At 46.8% G+C, this 19430-nt stretch overlaps 1 protein-coding gene across 3 annotated transcripts in view; it reads right to left on the bottom strand.

The window, feature by feature from the left end:
- The window catches only part of LOC147427959 (paired amphipathic helix protein Sin3-like 2), a 68223-nt gene that overhangs the window by 30510 nt on the left and 18283 nt on the right, over window positions 1-19430 (bottom strand). Inside the window, exon 1 of one of the 3 annotated variants that reach the window (XM_086497569.1) lies at window positions 9802-9822. The exons of the other annotated variants lie outside the window; for them this stretch is intronic. The gene's annotated coding sequence lies outside the window, so the exon portion shown is untranslated. Of the gene's footprint in view, window positions 1-9801; window positions 9823-19430 lie in introns of those variants that run through there. 3 annotated transcript variants of the gene reach the window in all.

The following is a 19430-nucleotide window of genomic DNA, read 5'->3' as shown; positions in this document are numbered from 1 at the left end:
GTCAAAGCGGCATATTTATCTTCAAGCTCATGTCGATTGTTTCTCAAAGGGCTTGCCTAGTGAGTTACCGCCTGAAAGACCAAAGGATCACACCATAGAGCCGATCACATGCAATACTCCTCCGAATCGACCCCCTAACCAAGTACGTTGGGCTCAACAAGAAGAGATCATGAGTCAAGTACAAAACCTTCTTGAGGAAGGATTGATCCAACATAGTACCTCACTTTTTTGTTCTCCGGTATTGCTTGTTCAGAAGAAAGACCGATCTTGGGGGATGTGTATCATTTACAGGGCTCTCAATAAGATTACTATCAAGAACAGGTTTCCAATACCCAAGATCGATGATTCACTTGATAGATTCTAGGGTTCTACTTGCTTTAGCAAAATCAATCTTAGAAGTGGCTATCATCAGATCAAGATTTCCCTTGGAGATGTATACAAGACCGCGTTCACGACATCCTCGGGATTGTACAAGTATTTTGGTGATGCCTTTTGACTCACAAATGCTCCTGCAACATCAAGATGATGGCTCGGATCTTTAGAGTATATCACCAATTTGTGGAAATATTCTTTGATGATATCATTGTTTTCTCCAAATCCGAGAGAGAACACTGGGAGCATTTGTTGAGAGTGTTTCACGCATCAAGGGAACAAAGATTGGTTATTAATGGGAAGAAAAGTGAGTTCTTCCTCCCAAAAATACAGTTTTTGGGACACATTGTCTCGTCAAAGAATGTTAGCATGGATCCTATGTCACAAAGTGATGATGTGGCAGAACAATACGAAGAAGAGACTCTGCATCAGTGGACAAAAGCAACGAACGATCGAAAAACCCTAAAACCTGCAAACTGTTGGCATGGCAGCATGCCCATAATTTGTGCTGACATGCTAAAGTAGCGAGTTGTATGGATAGCCTTGAAGGATTTTGAAACGTGAGCTTTTGGAGCAAAAGCTTTTAGAGCAAAAGCTTTTAGAGCAACAGCTCTCAGTGGCCCTTGGCGCCTTGTTTTTAAGGCCTTCCTACGTCTTTATAAGTGAGCCCTTAGGCCACTCTATGGGAGAGAAGCTATGGAAGCTTACAGAGAGACGGACCCTCCGGAGTTGTAACATTGTAAACATCAATAAAGAAAGAGATACCGAGAGGGAGCCAAGCATTGGGCCAGTGCATTTGGAAGCTCTCTCTCTCTCTCAATTCAGTTTGTAGCAGTTTTTGTTTGTGTGCTGCTATTGATTTCTCACTTGCGTATCCAAGCATGTTACAGTGGTATGAGTGTAATAGAGTTGGACACGCCACGCCAAAGATCGAGAGCAACACGTGTGAGAGAAACTGAAAAACAATTGAATTGAACTAAGAGAGAAATGAAATGAAATGAAATGTTATATTAACGTCTTCAAAAGGCCAAAATGACCTATGAGACCAATCAGTTACAAAATAGTGAATCTAATACCATGTCTGGGTACAAAAGAACTAGAAAAGAACTAGAAGTGGAACAAAATACTACTACTACTACTACAATCTAAAACTACGTGGGTGTAGCAGCTGATACAATAGGTACCCGGTAAACTGGATGTAACAGTGTGTGAAACAAAGATGGAAGAAATGGTGAGAGAGAGAGAGAGAGAGAGAGAGAGACAACACGGCGAAGTTCCACGCCCAGATGCACTGGCCCCAAAGACTAACGCCCCTTCTTGGTATTTCTTATTATTAAGCTTCAACAAGTACAAAGTCCTCTCTCTGGCAAGCTAATCTCTCCTAAGAAGAGGCCCTGGCACATTTAGGGCAAGGCCCTTGGCCTTGCCCAAAAGCAATTATGTTGTTAAATGGACTATTTTCTTTTTTTGAGTACTTTCTACTTATTGAAATTAGGATATTTAAATGTATACACCTGAACTGTAAAGGTTAGAAATTGTAGATCTACTAGAATTGATAAAAGCCATCAGGAACGGAGAACTCTGATGTGTCATATGGTGGGTGACATTAAGCATCGCAAAGGAGTTGCATCGTTAATTCGGTGGGAGTGACCGGAAAGCGGATATTCTTGATGCGTCACATGATGGGTGACGGGGAGCATCAGAAAGGGAATATTTCATTGGTCTATCACGAAATCCGAACTGGAAAAAGAAATACGCGTTAATGAGAATCTTTTTCTAAAAAGTGGAATATTTTGAAGTGCTTTCGGGAAAAGCAGATGCTTTCCCGCAAGGAATCCGTGTTTGCATTGCATCGGTGCTTGAGAAGTGCATTCAGGGACACCTTGGAAGTGTTGTCTAGCATCCATTTATAGCTCACTGAGTTTGATTGAGTTTTTTAACAAGTTCACACGTGTTAAAATTGAACAACCGCCCACTTAATAAGTGGACAGCCAGTAATAAAAAAAAGCAAGGCTCTTTTTAGGAAAAAGGGAGCGCTAACTCTTAGGCTGAAAATAATCTAGTGATCTCTCTTCTCCCTTGCACAGCCAAAACTGTCGTTAGTCTTCTCTCTCCTCTAGCGCTCCCTCTACAGCTATTGTTGCCGGCTTCCCACCCTTTCTCAGGAGTTCATAAATTTAGCCAGCCTTCTCTCTCTATCTCTTAGTTTTGCCAGCGCTATCTGCTATCTCCTGAAGACTGTCGTCGGGAATCTGCCAACGAACGTGCAAAGCCTACATGCGAAGGTCGCTTTTCCGGACTTGGAGCGACAAGTACTGATTGTGAATACGCTCTACGAGTAGCTGTTTCGTGCTTGTGCTTTTGCAAGTACTCCGTCGCGGAGAAGAAGCAAGGAGGCCTCGGCCTACGCTCAAGGATTCCCGGAACGGAATCACGAACGGTCTGCAGAGTTTCACACTCCATGTGCAAACGGAATTGAGAGCTCGCCTCTAGAAATTTCCCGCACGCGAAGGAATTGACCATCAAGTCTGAGATTTAGAATGGAGGGGTTAGGGGTTACTCCGGTTCTTGTGCTTATAAAAAGATTCTTCCTAATAAAGATTCTCTTTAAGGGGGGGAGGGGGGACCAACCCATCTTCTGGTCCCCAATACTATGTCGATCTTCTTCCTCGTCTATTTTGGTTGAAAGTATATTTATTTTCAGCTTGTTGATTATTCGTGTGCGCCCCCTTTTGTGACAGTGGTATCAGAGCTCTGATTCCTCCATTTCTCTGTAAAGGAGGACGATTCCGAGAAGGAACGGGAAGAACCATGACGAGCCACGTAAGAACAGCTGAAGACGAACTTCAGCAAGTATGAGTTCATGTAACAAACTTGGACACTCCAAGTCAAGATTCTACCGCGACACAGCAGAGATTCACTTCAAAACAATTCACAATTCACAATTGGTTCGAAATGGCCCGGCGGAGTTCCGTGCCTAGAGATGTTGGCCCCAAAGACTAGCGCCCCTTTCGGTATTACTTTTTGTATCGATCTCTATTCAAAGTACAAGAGAGTGGGAGGGTTCTCGCTCTCGGAATATGCATCCAGATGCTCTGCGGAGTGAGGGCACTGCCCACCTATTTATTTGTTACAAGGGATGCCCAAAAGCAGTCTTTTAAAAGCTCTTTAAACATAAAGCAACTGTAACCAAAAGCTGCCAATTCAGCCAATGAGCGCTAAAGCGAAATCTCCGTACAAATGCCCTCTTTTTGCGGCGCAAATCACGGAAGTCCGTACAACATGCTACGTCACCAACCCGCCGCATTTCACGAAATCTACCACGTCAGCCTGTCTCCGCAATTCACGGGCCTGCCAGCCGGGGTGTATGTGTGTATCCAGGCTGCCACGTCACTGGTTTGTGACATACCTCCCTCTTGAAAGCATTGTAATCGCCCTCGATTACGCCTGCAAAATAGACAGAAGCCAGAAACTCTCTTGGCAAACACTGACTGTTAGTATCGACACACTAGGAACAACACATCTAGCGCATCGACAGTCACATCACAGGACATCACTTGACATCACATGACAAATCACATTCAACAATCATTCTAATCTCAGACCATGATTAATAGGCAACGTATTTAGCCATCTCATCTAGATCCAGTCGGGACCTCTCAGATGGCCGATTGACTAATCCTTATTGCAATCATGTCAGTTATCTTTGGACCAAGAGGGGGATTTTTCCCTCTTAAGATTGGTTATTGGCAATGGTTGATTTAGGCACATGACTTTTCTTGTGATTTGATGTACGATCTCGGGCAGTTTGAAGGTTCAATTATGTTTGGAGACAAATCAGTGGCTCTCGTACATAGCGAGGGAACAATGGAGCTTATTCTCGATGGTAGAGAGGGAATGTACATCTCCCATCTCCCAAGTTCATTATGTGTCTCGTCTTCGTTACCAAATCTTGTTAGTGTATGAGCTTTGCAAACTTGGCATCATTGACGAGCATAGCGTGTCACATGACACATCCAACCCTATGTGTCTGTGGACAAGCTACAGCATGACCAGGGTTCAGTTCAGTCAAGTCAGTCTAGAATAGGAAGTGATCTGGCACTTTTGTGAGTATGTTCGCAGACCGTGCAGACCAGTCACGTAGAGTAGATGCATATCCTCCGGCTGCACACAACATGATCATCACATTACCATCAGAATCCATCAGGGGAATTTTCCAGTGCATTAAATCTATTTTCCCTACTTTTGACATTTCTCACTTATTATTTTAAGTGACTTTTGTTGGGAACTAGATAGGGCAATTTTACTAAGATAATATATAAGCAAACCAGAGTTAGCACTTTCTCGCAGAAGAGGCAACAGGAGCATTGCTCAGCAGGCACCTTCTCAAGCAAGACCAACCGCAAGAACCCCTAGCGTTTCCAGCACCATACCACAGCCTGGCGTTTTTCCACAAGGATTCCAGCGTTTTTTGACCCTAAAGCCCAGCATTTCCATTCCTTGGAGCCTGGCGATTTCAGCCAGCAAATGGACAGGATAGCAGCGATTTTCAGCAGCCTATAGACAGCCTTATCTTGTGTTTTTGAACCAGCCCATGAACCTGCGTTTTCAGCCAGCATACATGGCGTTTTTCAGCAATGCAGGCCAGTGTTTTTGCTAGCAGATCCAGCGGTTGGAACAGCCATAAGAACAGCGTTTTCAGCCAAAGAAAGCAGAGTGTTTTCAGCCCTCAAGTCGGTGCCACAATTACAAGTTCGAAGCATTCAGTTTTCAGCATTAGACTCGTCCTTGTCATCACCTCCGTCGGCCTGGACATAGCCATTAGATTTGAATCAGCATCTTGACCAGATTGCGCAATCAATAGTAGACCACTCTCACCTTCGAGAGTGGGGAGCTTGGAAGAGGGTTTTACAATGTCTCTGGTGTCGTATTCTCTTCTCTCTCTATCTCTCAGTCTCATGCACCTTCATTCACAGTGTCCAATCACTTTGTTTGTGATCACTTGCACTCTCTCATTAGAGCACGGAGGGCTCTCGCTTCCAAACCTTGAGCACAGTTCAGAGCACTCATCTTGAGCAAAATTCAACATTCATTCCGTTGCACCTTACATTGGTATCAGAGCTTTGGCAGTGTTCTGTATCACTCAAGGAAAGAACCACAAGAACCACAGAATTGTTTTTGCTTGTTGCGGTCGGACGTAACCCAAGACTTCTTGGGCATGTCGATTCCTAATCTTGTTTTTGAAGAGTGACAGGAAACCCAAGAAAGAAGGGTTTGTCCAGCCTCCCCTTGTGACTCTTTTCACTCATTGAGAGCGGACCGTGCACTTAGTGGCCGGCCAATCGACGTGAGGTGGGAAAAAGCAACCTTGGTGTGAGCGCAAAGCGCAAGGCCACCAAGCGGTACGCCCGCGGAAAAGAGCAGAACTTGGGTGAAGAGAAGATCTTCTCTAACACAGATTGCAAGCGAAAGAAGAACCCCAAGAACCTCAAGAACTCAAGACCCCCAAGAACCACAAGAACCCAAGTTCCTCGTGAACTTAAGAACCAAAGATCACAGTGTATGGTCATCACCCGAAGCGGAATGATACTTCGCATGGAGGTGGTGAGCATGGGAGTGGCGAAGAAGAGTTTTCCCCACCAGGAGGTTTTCCCGACCCTCCCCCTTCCCCATCTACGCCACAGATTGTACCAAATCCTATGGAGGCTTTGGTCAAGACAATGTTGGACATGATGGCACAACAAGAAGCGAATCGTTTGGCGGCCGAGGAAAGACATGCAGAGCGTGCGGCACAGAGTGAACGTCGCATGCAAGAGTTGGTCCGACATGTTCTCACCTCGAAGTCCGAGCCAGCCAAAGATTTCGGTGTTGGCGCAAGCCGAGATTCGGACTCCAACAACCCAGTCACAGAGAAGATCAAGTTCCGTAAGTATGATGGTAAGATGGATGCTACGGTTATTCATTCTTGGTTGCATCAATTTAATGCTTATTTTGCGACAACTAAGAAGACATGAGATAGCAAGGTTTTGACGGCAGCCACGTACCTTGCCGGTAATGCCATAAATTGGTACCACGCATGGCAAGAGGCACAGTTAGCCGCGCACCTAGAGGAAGCCAACGAATTCATGCCCCTTTCCTTCAATTAGGCTGATTTCCAAGACAAGCTCAAGACACGGTTTATGCCCCCACAATACCTAGCACGATTAAAGGACGATTGGCGCGGTCTCAAGCAAAATGGTATCCAAGTTATGTCTTTGTCTAATCGTGTTTTGCAGCTCGGCACTCAATTACGCAAATCGGATGCGGAGCGCAAGGAGGCATGATGTCGAGTATATCAAGTATGATGTCGAGGTGCTCGATCCAATCGATCTCAACAAGGCGGTAGTGATTGCTCTCGCACAGGAGATGAAGCACAACAAGGGAAAGCCTAAGGAAAACAAGACTTCGACAAGTACCTCTCAGAACCCTCAGAACAGTAAGAACCATAAGAATGGTAAGAATGGTAACTTTTCTAACCAATCTTCCAATAGTCTCTCAGAAACGAACTCTCAAAATGAACCTAAGGGTAAAGCTAACACAATTGCTAAAGCTAAGCTCACTCCATATGAAAAGGTAGCACAAGGAATTTTAGGAGGATACATCACATCGGACGAGCAAAGCACTTATTCTAAGGAAGGTCATTGTTTTCATTGTCACATTAAGGGTCACATAAAAAGAACACGTCCTAAGCTTGACTCTAATGAATCTAAAGAATCCACAGAACCCACTTCCTCTGTCATTGCAATAAATGACACCACGAGTGTGCCCCAAGTTTCTCATGACCCTCCCCTTGATGAGTCTCTCATTAAATGTTATGGTCACATGACGGGGCAGCCTTTTGTCATATTGTTTGACCCAAGCAGTATGCATGATGTGATCAATCTCTCTCTTCTTGAGAGAGCCCGCCTAGAGGTTAGTCAGAAATCTCCTCTCGAGGTCTCTGGCTTCGCTCCCGGTATGACTCTCTCATCACGAAGGAGTGCCTTGATGTGTTGTTTACAATTCAACAAGCTGCTTTCCGTAGAAAATATTTCATCTCTCCTCTTTCCGGATGTGATATGATTTTGGGCATTCAATGGTTTCGTGAGCATAACCCTCTCATTGATTGGGCGGAAAATACGTTCATTTTCAATGCCAAAAGTGACTCTCCCGTTGTCATTTGTGGAGAGCAAGTTATTCATTCTCCATCTCTCATTTCTAATGTGCAGGCGAAGGTTGAACGGATTCAGGAGAAGGAGACTCTCTCGGTCTCGTCTTCTCCAATGCATGATACACAGGATTTGCATGATTATAAGCATGATGATTTGAATGATAATGATGAACATGATCATTTGCATGGTCAAGATGTGATTTTTCACGAGCATGATAATTTGTATGACCATGATGTAAATGTGCACAAGAATGATGGGTTAGTTGATACTTTTTCTAGTGAAGCTAATCTCATTGCAGAATCGATCGATCACGAAGAACCGATCTTGGCTCTCGAGCCTAGGTCCAAAGAACGCTTACACGAAGTATTATGTGTTCGTATGATTCGTCAGTACGCATTGTTCGAGTGTTTCATTCGTGATCGTTTCCTGTATTTTAGTCAGCGTCGACAAGCTACAGCATGACCACGGTTCAGTTCAATCAAGTCAGTCTAGAATAGGAAGTGATCTGGCACTTTGGTGAGTCTGTTCGCAGACCGTGCATGACCAGTCACATAGAGTAGATGCATATCCTCCGATTGCACACAAAATGATCATCAGAATCCATCAAGGGAATTTTCCAATGCATTAAACCTATTTTCCCTATTTTTCACATTTTTCACTTATTATTTTAAGTGACTTTTGTTGGGAACTAGGTAGGCCAATTTTGCTAAGATAATATATAAGCAAACCAGAGTTAGCACTTTCTGGCAGAAGAGGCAACAGGAGCATTGCTCAACAGGCACCTTCTCAACCAAGACCAACCACAAGAACCCCTAGCGTTTCTAGCACCATACCACAACCTCGCGTTTTTCCACAAGGATTCTTGCGTTTTTTGACCCTAAAGCCCAACGTTTCCATTCCTTGGAGGCTGTCGATTTCTGCCCATTCAATCTGGCAATTTCAGCCAGCAAAGGGACAGGATAGCAGCGAGTTTCAGCAACCAATAGACAGCCTTATCTTGCATTTTTGAACCAGCCCATGAACCTGCATTTTCAACCAGCATAAATGGCATTTTTCAGCAATGCAGGCCAGCGTTTTTGCTAGCAGATCCAGCGGTTGGAACAGCCACAAGAACAGCGTTTTCAGCCATAGGAAGCAAAGTGTTTCCAGCCCTCAAGTTGGCAGATCATCCCCCGACTTGGTGCCACAGTTACCGGTTTAAAGAATTCAGTTTTCAGCATTAGACTCGTCCTCGTCGTCACCACCGTCGGCCTCAACATAGCCATTAGATTTGCATCAGCATCTTGTACCAGATTGTGCAATCACTAGTAGACCACTCTCGCCATTGAGAGTGGGGCCCTTGGAGGAGGGTTTCACGTCGTCTTTGGTGTCGTATTCTCTTCTCTCTCTATCTCTCAGTCTCATGCACCTTCATTCACAGTGTCCATTCACTTTGTTTGTGATCACTTGCACTCTCTCATTAAACAACGGAAGGCTCTCCCTTCCGAACGTTGAGCACAGTTTCGAGCACTCATCTTGAGCAAAGTTCAACATTCATTCCGCAGCACCTTTCATTGGTAACAGAGCTTTGGCAGTGTTCTATATCACTCAAGGAGAAAACCACAAGAACCACATAATTTTTTTGCTTGGTGCGGTCGCACGTAACCCAAGACTTCTTGGGCGTGTCGAAGAGTGACACCCCTTGTGCCTCTTTTCACTCATTGAGAGCAGACCGTGCACTTAGCGGCCGGCCAATCGACGTGAGGTGGGAAAAAGCAACCTTGGTGTGAGCGCAAGGCCGCGAAGGGATGCGCCCGCGGAAAAGAGCAGAACTCAGGTGAAGAGAAGATCCTTCTCTAACACAAATTGCAAGCAAAAGAAGAACCTCAAGACCCTCAAGAACTCAAGACCCCCACGAACCCAAGAACCCAAGACCCACAATAACCCAAGTTCCTCGTGAACTTAAGAACCGAGGATCACAGTGTATGGTCATCACCCGAAGCGGAATGGATACTTTGCATGGAGGTGGAGAGCATGGGAGTGGCGAAGAAGAGTTTTCCCCACCAGGAGGTATTTCCGACCCTCCCCCTTCCCCATCTACGCCACGGATTGTACCAAATCCTATGGAGGCTTTGGTCAAGACAATGCTGGACATGATGGCACAATAAGAAGTGAATCGTTTGGCGGCTGAGAAAAGACAGGCAGAGCGTGCGGCGCAGAGTGAACGACACATGCAAGAGTTGGTCCGACATGTTCTCACCTCAAAGTCTGAGCCAGCCAAAGATGTTGGTGTTTCATCAAGTGGCGCAGGCCGATATTCTGACTCCAACAACCCTGTCACAGAGAAGATCCAGTTCAGTAAGTATGATGGTAAGATGAATGCTACGGTTATTCATTCTTGGTTGCATCAATTTAATGCTTATTTTGCGACAACAAAGAAGACAAGAAATAGCAAGGTTTTGACGACAACTATGTACCTTGTTGGTGATGCCATAAATTGGTACCACGCGTGGCAAGAGGCATAGTTAGCCGCGCACCTAGAGGAAGCCGACGAATTCATGTCCCTTTCCTTCAATTGGGCTGATTTCCAAGACAAGCTCAAGGCGCGGTTTATGCCCCCACACTACCTAGCACGATTGAAGGACGATTGGCGCGGTCTCAAGCAAAATGGTAATGCCAGTTATGTCTTTCTCTAATCGTGTTTTGCAGCTCGACACTCGATTACGCAACTCGGATGCGGAGCGCAAGGAGGCATTCCTTTATGGATTGGACGAATATATCAAGTATGATGTCGAGGTGCTCGATCTAATCGATCTCAACAAGGCGGTAGCGATTGCTCTCACACAGGAGATGAAGCACAACAAGGGAAAGCCTAAGGAAAACAAAACTTCGACAAGTACCTCTCAAACCTCCCAGAACGGTAAGAACGGTAACGTTTTTAACCAATCTTCCAATAGTCTCTCAGAAAAGAACTCTCAAAATGAACATAAGGGTAAAGCTAACACAATTGCTAAAGCTAAGCTCACTCCAGATGAAAAGGTATCACAAGGAATTTTAGGAGGATACATCACGTCGGACGAGCAAAGCACTTATTCTAAGGAAGGTCGTTGTTTTCATTGTCACATTAAGGGTCACATCAAAAGAACACGTCATAAGCTTGACTCTAATGAATCTAAAGAATCCACAGAACCCACTTCCTCTGTCATTGCAATAAATGACACCACGAGTGTGCCCTAAGTTTCTCATGACCCTCCCATTGATGAGTCTCTCATTAAATGTTATGGTCACATGACGGGGCAGCATTGTTTGACCCAGGCAGTATGCATGATGTGATCAATCCCTCTCTTCTGGAGAGAGCCCACCTAGAGATAAGTCAAAAATCTCCTCTCGAGGTCTCTGGCTTCTCTCCCGGTATGGACTCTCTCATCACGAAGGAGTGCCTTGATGTGTTGTTTACAATTCAACAAGTTGCTTTCCGTAGAAAATTTTTCCTCTCTCCTCTTTCGGGATGTGATATGATTTTGGGTATTCGATGATTTCGTGAGCATAACCCTCTCATTGATTGGGCGGAAAATACGTTCACTTTCAATGCCAAAAGTGACTCTCCCATTGTCATTTGTGGAGAGCAAGTTGTTCATTCTCCATCTCTCATTTCTAATGTGCAGGCGAAGGTTGAACGGATTCAGGAGGAGGAGACTCTCTCGGTCTTGTCTTCTCCACTGCATGATACACAGGATTTGCATGATGATAAGCATGAGTATTTGAATGATAATGATGAGCATGATGATTTGCATGATCAAGATGTGATTTCTCACGAGCATGATGATTTGTATGACCATGATCTGATTGTTCACAAGAATGATGGGTTAGTTGATACTTTTTCTAGCGAAGCTAATCTCATTGCAGATTCGATCAATCACGAAGAAACGATCTTGGCTCTCGAGCCTAGGTCCAAAGAACCCTTACAGGAAGTATTATGTGTTCGTATGATTCGTTAGCACGTATTGTTCGAGTGTTTCATTCGTGATCGTTTCCTGTATTTTAGTCAGCGTCGACAAGCTACAGTATGACCAGGGTTCAGTTCAGTCATGTCAATCTAGAATAGGAAGTGATCAAGCACTTTTGTGAGTCTGTTCGCAGACTGTGCATGACCAGTCACGTAGAGTAGATGCATATCCTCCTATTGCACACAACATGATCATCAGAATCCATCGGGAGAATTTTCCAATGCATTGAACCTATTTTCCCTATTTTTAACATTTTTCACTTATTATTTTAAGTGACTTTTGTTGGGAACTAGGTAGGCCAATTTTGCTAAGATAATATATAAGCAAACCAAAGTTAGCACTTTCTGGCAGAAGAGGCAACAGGAGCATTGCTCAACAGGCACCTTCTCAACCAAGACCAACCACAAGAACCCCTAGCGTTTCCAGCACCATGCCACAGCCTGGCGTTTTTCCAGAAGGATTCCAGCGTTTTTTGACCCTAAAGCCCAGCGTTTCCATTCCTTGGAGCCTGGAGATTTCATCCAGCAAAGGGACAAGATAGCAACGATTTTCAGCAGCCTATAGACAGCCTTATCTTGCGTTTTGGAACCAGCCCATGAACCTGCGTTTTCAGCCAGCATACATGGCATTTTTCAGCAATGCAGGCCAACGTTTTTGCTAGCAGATCCAACGGTTGGAATAGCCATAAAAACAGCGTTTTCAGCCATAGGAAGCAAAGTGTTGTCAGCCCTCAAGTCGGTAGATCATCCCCCGACTTGGTGCCATAATTACTAGTTCGAAGCATTCAGCTTTCAGCATTAGACTCGTCCTCGTCGTCACCACCGTCAGCCTCGACATAGCCAGTAGATTTGCATCAACATCTTCTACTAGATTCTGCAATCAATAGTAGACCAGTCTCACCATTGAGAGTGAGGCCATTGGAGGAGGGTTTTATAACGTCTCTCGTGTCGTATTCTCTTCTCTCTGTTAAAGAATAAAGAAATACCGAAAGGGGCGCCTAATTTAGGGGCCAATCTGGTGTCGGTCTTCTCATCCAGGTGCAATCTGGCAGCCTGTATCCCTTTCCCCTCTCTTGTGTCATTATAGCACAGGTAGAATAGACGACTAATAATGGGTGAAAGCTAGATCAAGGTTTGAAGTAAAGTCTACCACCCTTTTTGAATCTAACAGACCGATTTCATGGTTCCATCGACGGGATTAAATCACTTTTTCCTCAAAAAGTGAGCCTTGGTCAGTTTGGGTTAAAGACACAGAGAGAGTTTGGGATGACCTTGAAAACACAGAGAATTTGAAAGTAGATCGAGTGGATTTACAGGTGAGAAAGGCTACGAGAGTCTTTCTTTGGATACAGGTGAGAAAGGCTACGAGTCTTTCTTTGGATTTACAGGTGAGAAAGGCTACGAGAGTCTTTCTTTGGATACAAGTGAGAAAGGCTACGAGTCTTTCTTTGGATACGGGATGGATGGCAACAAGGAAGAGGGTTACTCTTCAGAGGATAGACAAGCTATTCCAACTGCACATTGACGAGAGTTCAGGCCAAGCAGAGAAAGCTTTGCAGGTTGTTACTGCTATGACCATGTTCAAGCAATTGATGGAGAATCCAAGATTTATGGAGTTCATACAATCTTCATCAATAGCACATCAACTTCAAGGCAGTTTTGGCATGCCAGGAACAGTGTTTAGGGGTATGCAAGGCATGGTGCCCAACCCCATGTATGCAAACATTGGTTTGCACCCAGGATTTCAGGGCACACAAGGTCAGTTTGGGGTGTCACAAGGCAACTTGGGTATGGCTGGTTTTGCAATCCCATCAGTGAATATGACACCTGGACATCAACATGTTACTGGCCAGGGAGTACAGATGGCTCCCACAAGTGTACCCATTATGCAAACTCTCTCTTTTGACAATTTGGAGTCAATGGATAAGCTAAAACCATACAAAGAAGATGATCAGTGAGAGTCCATTGACACATTCAATGGCTTTGATGAGAGGACAAAGGTTTTCTCTTTCCTCGAACAGTTTGACAAAGCATTTGTTCGAAGGAGCATTTAAAGTCAGGAAAGCTGCCACTTTTCTGAAAAAAAATGCAAGTCAATGGTGCAAATACACTGTTGTTACAAGGACAGATTCCTTCCACTTTGAATGATTTCATACAGGTACCGAATTAGCTAAAGGCTAATTCAAAACAGGTACAGGATGATTTAACAAGATTTCTTGCGAGAAATCTCGTGTAAATCAAAGGGCAAGTAGTCCTATTGATGCAGAAGATCAAAGGCGGCGAATTGGTGCGATTGGCACGCAAAACAAAGCCCGAAAGAAGAAAATACAGCTTGCTGTATTTTTCTACAGATTTAGGGTTTTGACCCTATTTGATGCCTTTTTGTCCCAAGAGCTTCGGGGAAGCTAGAGGACAGTAATACAAGTGATCTGGAGCATTTTAGGAGCTAAAAACAGAGAATTCAGCGTGCTGAATTTCCAGGACAGGTTTGCAAAAGTGCTCTATTATGCGTGGATAATCACTTGGATATGTGGATTTTTGGTTGTGAAGGTTTCTACTACAGTTATGCTGTCAAAATTGGATCAAAAAGAGAATTCTCGGCCCAATAAAAGTGACAGCATAAGGGTAGATCACAGGTTAATCTCCAAAGATCAAGATGAAGAGCAGAGAAAGATTGTTTTCGATGCTCAGTATGCAAATCAGTGATTTTGCATAAAAACTGAAATTGCCTGAGAGTTGGAAGATTCACAATGCGTTTCACGTGAGTCTTATCAGACCCTATGTGGGTGATGTGCCAGAAGATATGCCAGCTGAAGATCAGCCGGAAGTCGAGGAACTTGACGAAATCTTGGTCCCGGAACAGATTTTGGCACATAAAGAAAGAAAAGAGAAGGCAAGGTTGCAAGGTGCTGTTTGGTAAAGTTCAAAAGCTATTCACCTCTGGATGTCAAGTGGATGGAAAAAAGTGAACTTGCAGAGTCACTAAAAGTATGGGAACTTAAAACCTTGGTTTGCAACCTACCTTGACCCCTTGAGATTCAGAGCTACATGGATTGTCAGTGTGACAATGGCTTCTAAAAGAAATGATGTATATGTTACTTACAATGAGCTCAAATGAAGTGCATGTTACATGAATGTTAGAGCTGTACAGATTGTTACTTTGGCAATTGCTCTTATAGAATGTCCAAAAGTTTGTTTAGTGCTATAGAAGTGAATATTTCTTGTCAGTTTGTCAAGGGTACAACAATTATTTCTATTGAAGAGTACATGTGTAACTGCATTCTTAAACTGTCGGTTTGGGTATGCTCGAAAGGTTACTGGATCCAACGTGTACTAAAAGACAGTGGCAAAATGTGACGCTTCCATTTTGTCATTGGAAAGTTATGGACTCAAAGCAATGGCACAGTGTGACGCTTCCACTATGTCATTGGGACAGGGTTCACACGCATGCAATACATGTGTCAACGAGGTGTTGACTGTGAGCATGTATGTGTCGTACATGTGTCGACACGGTGTCCGGACACCCGAGTGCTAACTTTAAGCATGTACGACATAGGTGCAAACGAGGACGTTTGAGATTTCAAGAGGGGGGTATGTCACCAACCAGTGGCAATTCCATTTTTGTTTATTTTCGCTTTCTTTGGGGAATTTATTTGTTTTACCTTTTGGAAACACCCCTCTGGAAATCTAATTGTCCTGCATTGCATAGCTAGTGTGGAACTGTTCAGAGAGAGTCCAGGCCTAAGGGCTAAAGAGCACTAAGGTTGGACAAGGACTATGGTTAGCCAAAGTGGGGTCATTGGCCAGCCAAAGCGGAATCCTTTGCTACATAGGCTACAATTGAGTTCTGGGTGTGGCTGCAGTGTACAAAGAGGGTCAGATGACCTAAAAGAATGTAATGGCAGAAACTGCTAAATTTTAGGGACTGCTATTTTTGGACGGCAAAATGTCTTCGCGTCATTACGTGCAGTTTGACATGGGGATCATTTTGTTACTCTGTGGCCAAGTCAACAGAGGCTGCAGGTGAGATATTTTTAGACCCGAGGGTCTAAAGCGGAAAAATGCACAAATGAGTGACACTTGGCACTCTGAGGCCAGTTTACTACTTAAAGAGAAGGCAAAAACGTGATTTTCAGCTGTGAGCTCGTTTTTGAGTGCTGTCAAAGGTGGGAGAGCTTCAATGGAGTGCTGGCTTACCCTCTATGTACAGTGAGGTGCAGGATGTCATGACCTGCACACCTCTCACTGCTCTTCTCTCCCCTATTCTTTATGGATATGCCCCTCTAGTGGGCTTTTCAATTGACCAATGTACAGTTGTGTGGGTTCATGCGCGATTGCCGAGGCAAGAGCCTCTTGCACAGGTACTGGATTAGCTAGCGGCTAATCCCTCGCAGGTACAGGTGATTCGGAGAGGTTTCACGTGCGAAATCTCGTCCGATTCAAAGGGCAAGTAGCCCTACAGGTGCGGGAGCTCGAGGACTTGCTACGGATGCGACCGGCACGCGAAACGGAGCCCGAAACAGTGAATTACAGCCTGCTGTGTATTTTTGCAGGTTTAGGGTTTTGGCCCTAAATGGACCCTAATACCCCCACGAGGTTCGGGGACGCGAGGGGACCGCTGTACAGGTGATCTGGCGCATTTTCGGGGCAGAAAACAGAGAATTCAGCGTGCTGCAGATTCTCACCAGGTTTTGCAAAGTGTCCGTATGCATCGGGAAAGTCATCCAATGCGTGGGAATATTGACTGTGAAGGGTCCTAGTACAGTTATGCTGCCGAAATCAGGCCAGAACAATTGAAATTCAGCCAAGATTATGCGGGGCAGCTTGTAGGGAACCACAGCTTTTATTCCCTCTGTTAAAGAATAAAGAAATACCGAAGATAATATACACGTCTTTGAAGGGGACCTCTGAGCTCGCTACTATTGCCCACCTGCGCACGCCTAGCTTCACTCCCCCCCCCCCCCCCCCCCCTCCTCAGCCTGCTGCCTCTCCCCCCTCCCCCACTGCCCCGCTGCCCACCCCCGTGCTGCCTGTCATCCTGCGCCGCCCCCTGCCTGCCCGCACTGCCTCCAGCCCGCCCGCTGCCGCCCTCTGCCTGCCCTCCGCCGCCCCCCCCCCACCCCACCCCACCCCACCCCGCCTCGATTTCTCCTCGTCATCTACTGCAGTTCGGCCTCCTCGGCATTGCTTCGTTTTTGGGGCAGTGTCTCCTGCGCCTGATTGCAACGTCCGTCCGTCAACCTCTTCTTACGACACAGCAGAAGACACAAATGGAGGCTCCAGCTTCGCCACAGAGGGACTCGCCAGAAGCCCCCTCGCCCGACCCCGCTGAGCCCACCATTCGACTTGCTCTATCGCCGACAGAGCAAGCGAGCCTAGCCGCTAAGGTAGAGCGTTTACAGGCGACTTCGGTCATCTGCAAAATTCTCGGCACCCGTCCTAGTAGAGGAGAGCTGCGAGACCTTCTCCAGGCCCGCCTTCTCGAGAGGTGGGCAAGGTCTTGGATGTCCAGATTCTCGAACGCGCGTACTACAAGATCGAGTTCGAGACCTCCGAGATGGCTTCCAAGGTCATAGCTATGAGTCCACTGGCCATCCGAGCATCACGCGTCCACTTTCGACAGTGGCGACATGGTTTTGACCCGACTTCGGATGTGCTAGTAGAGGAGGCAGACATCCACATCTCAATCTGCTTTCCGGGTTTACGGAGGGAGTACCTACCACTTCTTTCCAGGATTGGCTCCGCCATGGGGACTGTCCTGGAGACACCTCATACGGCAGCATCAGTAGCTGCCAAGGCGGCTGGCATCCCCTCAGTTCGAATTTTGGTCAGAGATACCCACACGCTCCCGAAGGTCATCCTTTTGCCTCGGGTGAGTGGGGGTTGGTTTAGACAGAGTGTGGAGTACTCGGGCCTCCTAAACCAGTGCTTCATTTGCAAACAGATGGGCCACCTAGCGAAGGCCTGTCCATGGAGGAGGCCACGACCTGCATCTCAGCCTCAGCCCCAGCCTGCCAAGGCTGGGCCGCAGCCACAGCAAGCGGCACAGCGCACAGATTCAGAGCCACCCTCCGAGCCTAGGGCTCCAGCGGAGGAGGGGTGGCAGCAAGGCCATGGCCGTCGACGCCAGGGGCCACAGCGACAACCTGGCACTCAGAGTGGCCCTCAGGTGCCTACTCAGCAGCAGTGGGTTCCCACGGGGAACTCCTTTGGTCCTCTTGAGCAGGAGGAGCCCCCTACGCCAGCCTCCACCTCCGCTTCACCCTCGCTAGCCGCCCCCCCTTCAGAGTTCCCCTCCTCCTCCTCATCCTCCCCCCCGCCCTCTGCTCCCGTCCACTCCCCACCTCGCCCCTCTACCTCTATCGCCCCACCCCGCTCCTCTTCCCCTCCCCCCCCCCCCCCCCCCCAGCTCCTTCTCCCCCCTCCTGCTCCAGTTCCACAGTCGACTCAAGAGACTGGTCCCTCGCCGACGGCTAGGAGATCTCTTGGCTGCGCCTTTGCCACGAGTCGCCTAGCGAGAGAGGGTCAGTCCTTCTTGCGGCCTCCTCTGCAGATTCAGACATCTTCCCTTGCAGCTATCCCTCGTGGTCTGACGAGCATTGACCTCCGACGCCGCTGGGATTTCTTCGACTACGGGTTCACTCGCTTTCTCGGCGATTCCGCAGCAGACCATGAGGCAGCCTGCTTCAGGGTCGATGCTTTGTTCCTCGCCGCTAGGGGGACAGAGGCCTTGGACTCAGCAGTTGGTTTCTCCTTCCCCCTCTGTGGTAGGGCCGAGACACAGTGGTCCCTCGACTCAGTGGTGGGATGGTTGCATACACAGGTTCTCGAGTTCTCTCACCACATGGGAGAACTTGGAGTTACAGATTTGCTGCAGACTTTGTGGCCACTGGCCAAGTTTGCGGTGACACCCCCAGACTCAGCAGGATGTAGGCACATTGTGGTGTACTTTTTTGTTGATACGCAGTGTTTGCCTTGCTATGTATACATTCATGAGGACTCCTGGACAGAGGAGGTTGCTTTACGCAGGGCTCGCTCTGCTTGGGCTTGGGCTAGGCACTCACTGCAGTCTCGCCTATCTAGAGGACGCTCGGATACGGATTACTCCCCATCCAAGCCTGCCTCGAAGATAGCCCGTCTTCCTGCTGCGGCAGCATCTGTTCTCTCTCGCTCCCCATGAGGATCGTCTCGTGGAACGTGCAGGGACTAGGTGGGCCCCAGTTTCAGCGACAGCGGGGCCCATTGCGTCAAGAGCTTCAGCGTTGCCTTGTGGGAGGAGAGATTGATCTCCTTATGCTTCAAGAGCACCATCTGTCTGAGAGCCGCATTCGGCGATGTGGTCAGATTTTGCGTGGACGATATGATACCTTTTGGTCAGCTGCTTTTGGACCTGGAGGCATCCAGGGTGGGATATGTATGACTATTGCGGATTCATTGCAGCAGGCCATTGTGGGCAGAGGGATTATTGTGCCAGGCAGGGCTCAGTGGATTACTATGCAGGTTCAGGGTGGCCTTGTGGGCTTCCTGAACATCTATGCGCCCAATGTGGCGAGTGCTCGTGCAGAGTTTTGGTCACAGATTGTTGAGTCTTTGCCACAGGCTGACCATTGGTGTGTAGGAGGGGACTTCAACATGTTGGAGGACCCTTCTGACAGGATTGGAGGCAGCCATGCTACTGTGCATGGAGTCAAGTTAGCAGCTTGGGAGAGGTTGTGTATGACTTTGAGGGTCTCGAATACATGGCAGCACTCTGGCTTTGTGAGGGCTCCAGCCAGTCTTGCCTTCTCTAGATCGGACCGCAGAGTGGGAGGAGTGAATCTATCGCGGATAGATTGCTTCTACACTAGTGACCACTTCAGTGACTTGGGGAGATCAGTGGGCAT

The sequence above is a fragment of the Adiantum capillus-veneris genome, chromosome 23 (assembly GCF_014529385.1).
Source record: "Adiantum capillus-veneris isolate H3 chromosome 23, ASM1452938v2, whole genome shotgun sequence".
In the NCBI taxonomy this organism is placed as follows: Eukaryota; Viridiplantae; Streptophyta; class Polypodiopsida; order Polypodiales; family Pteridaceae; genus Adiantum; species Adiantum capillus-veneris.
Note: the sequence above shows the minus strand (reverse complement) of the source record. Positions and strands in the feature narration are given on the sequence as shown.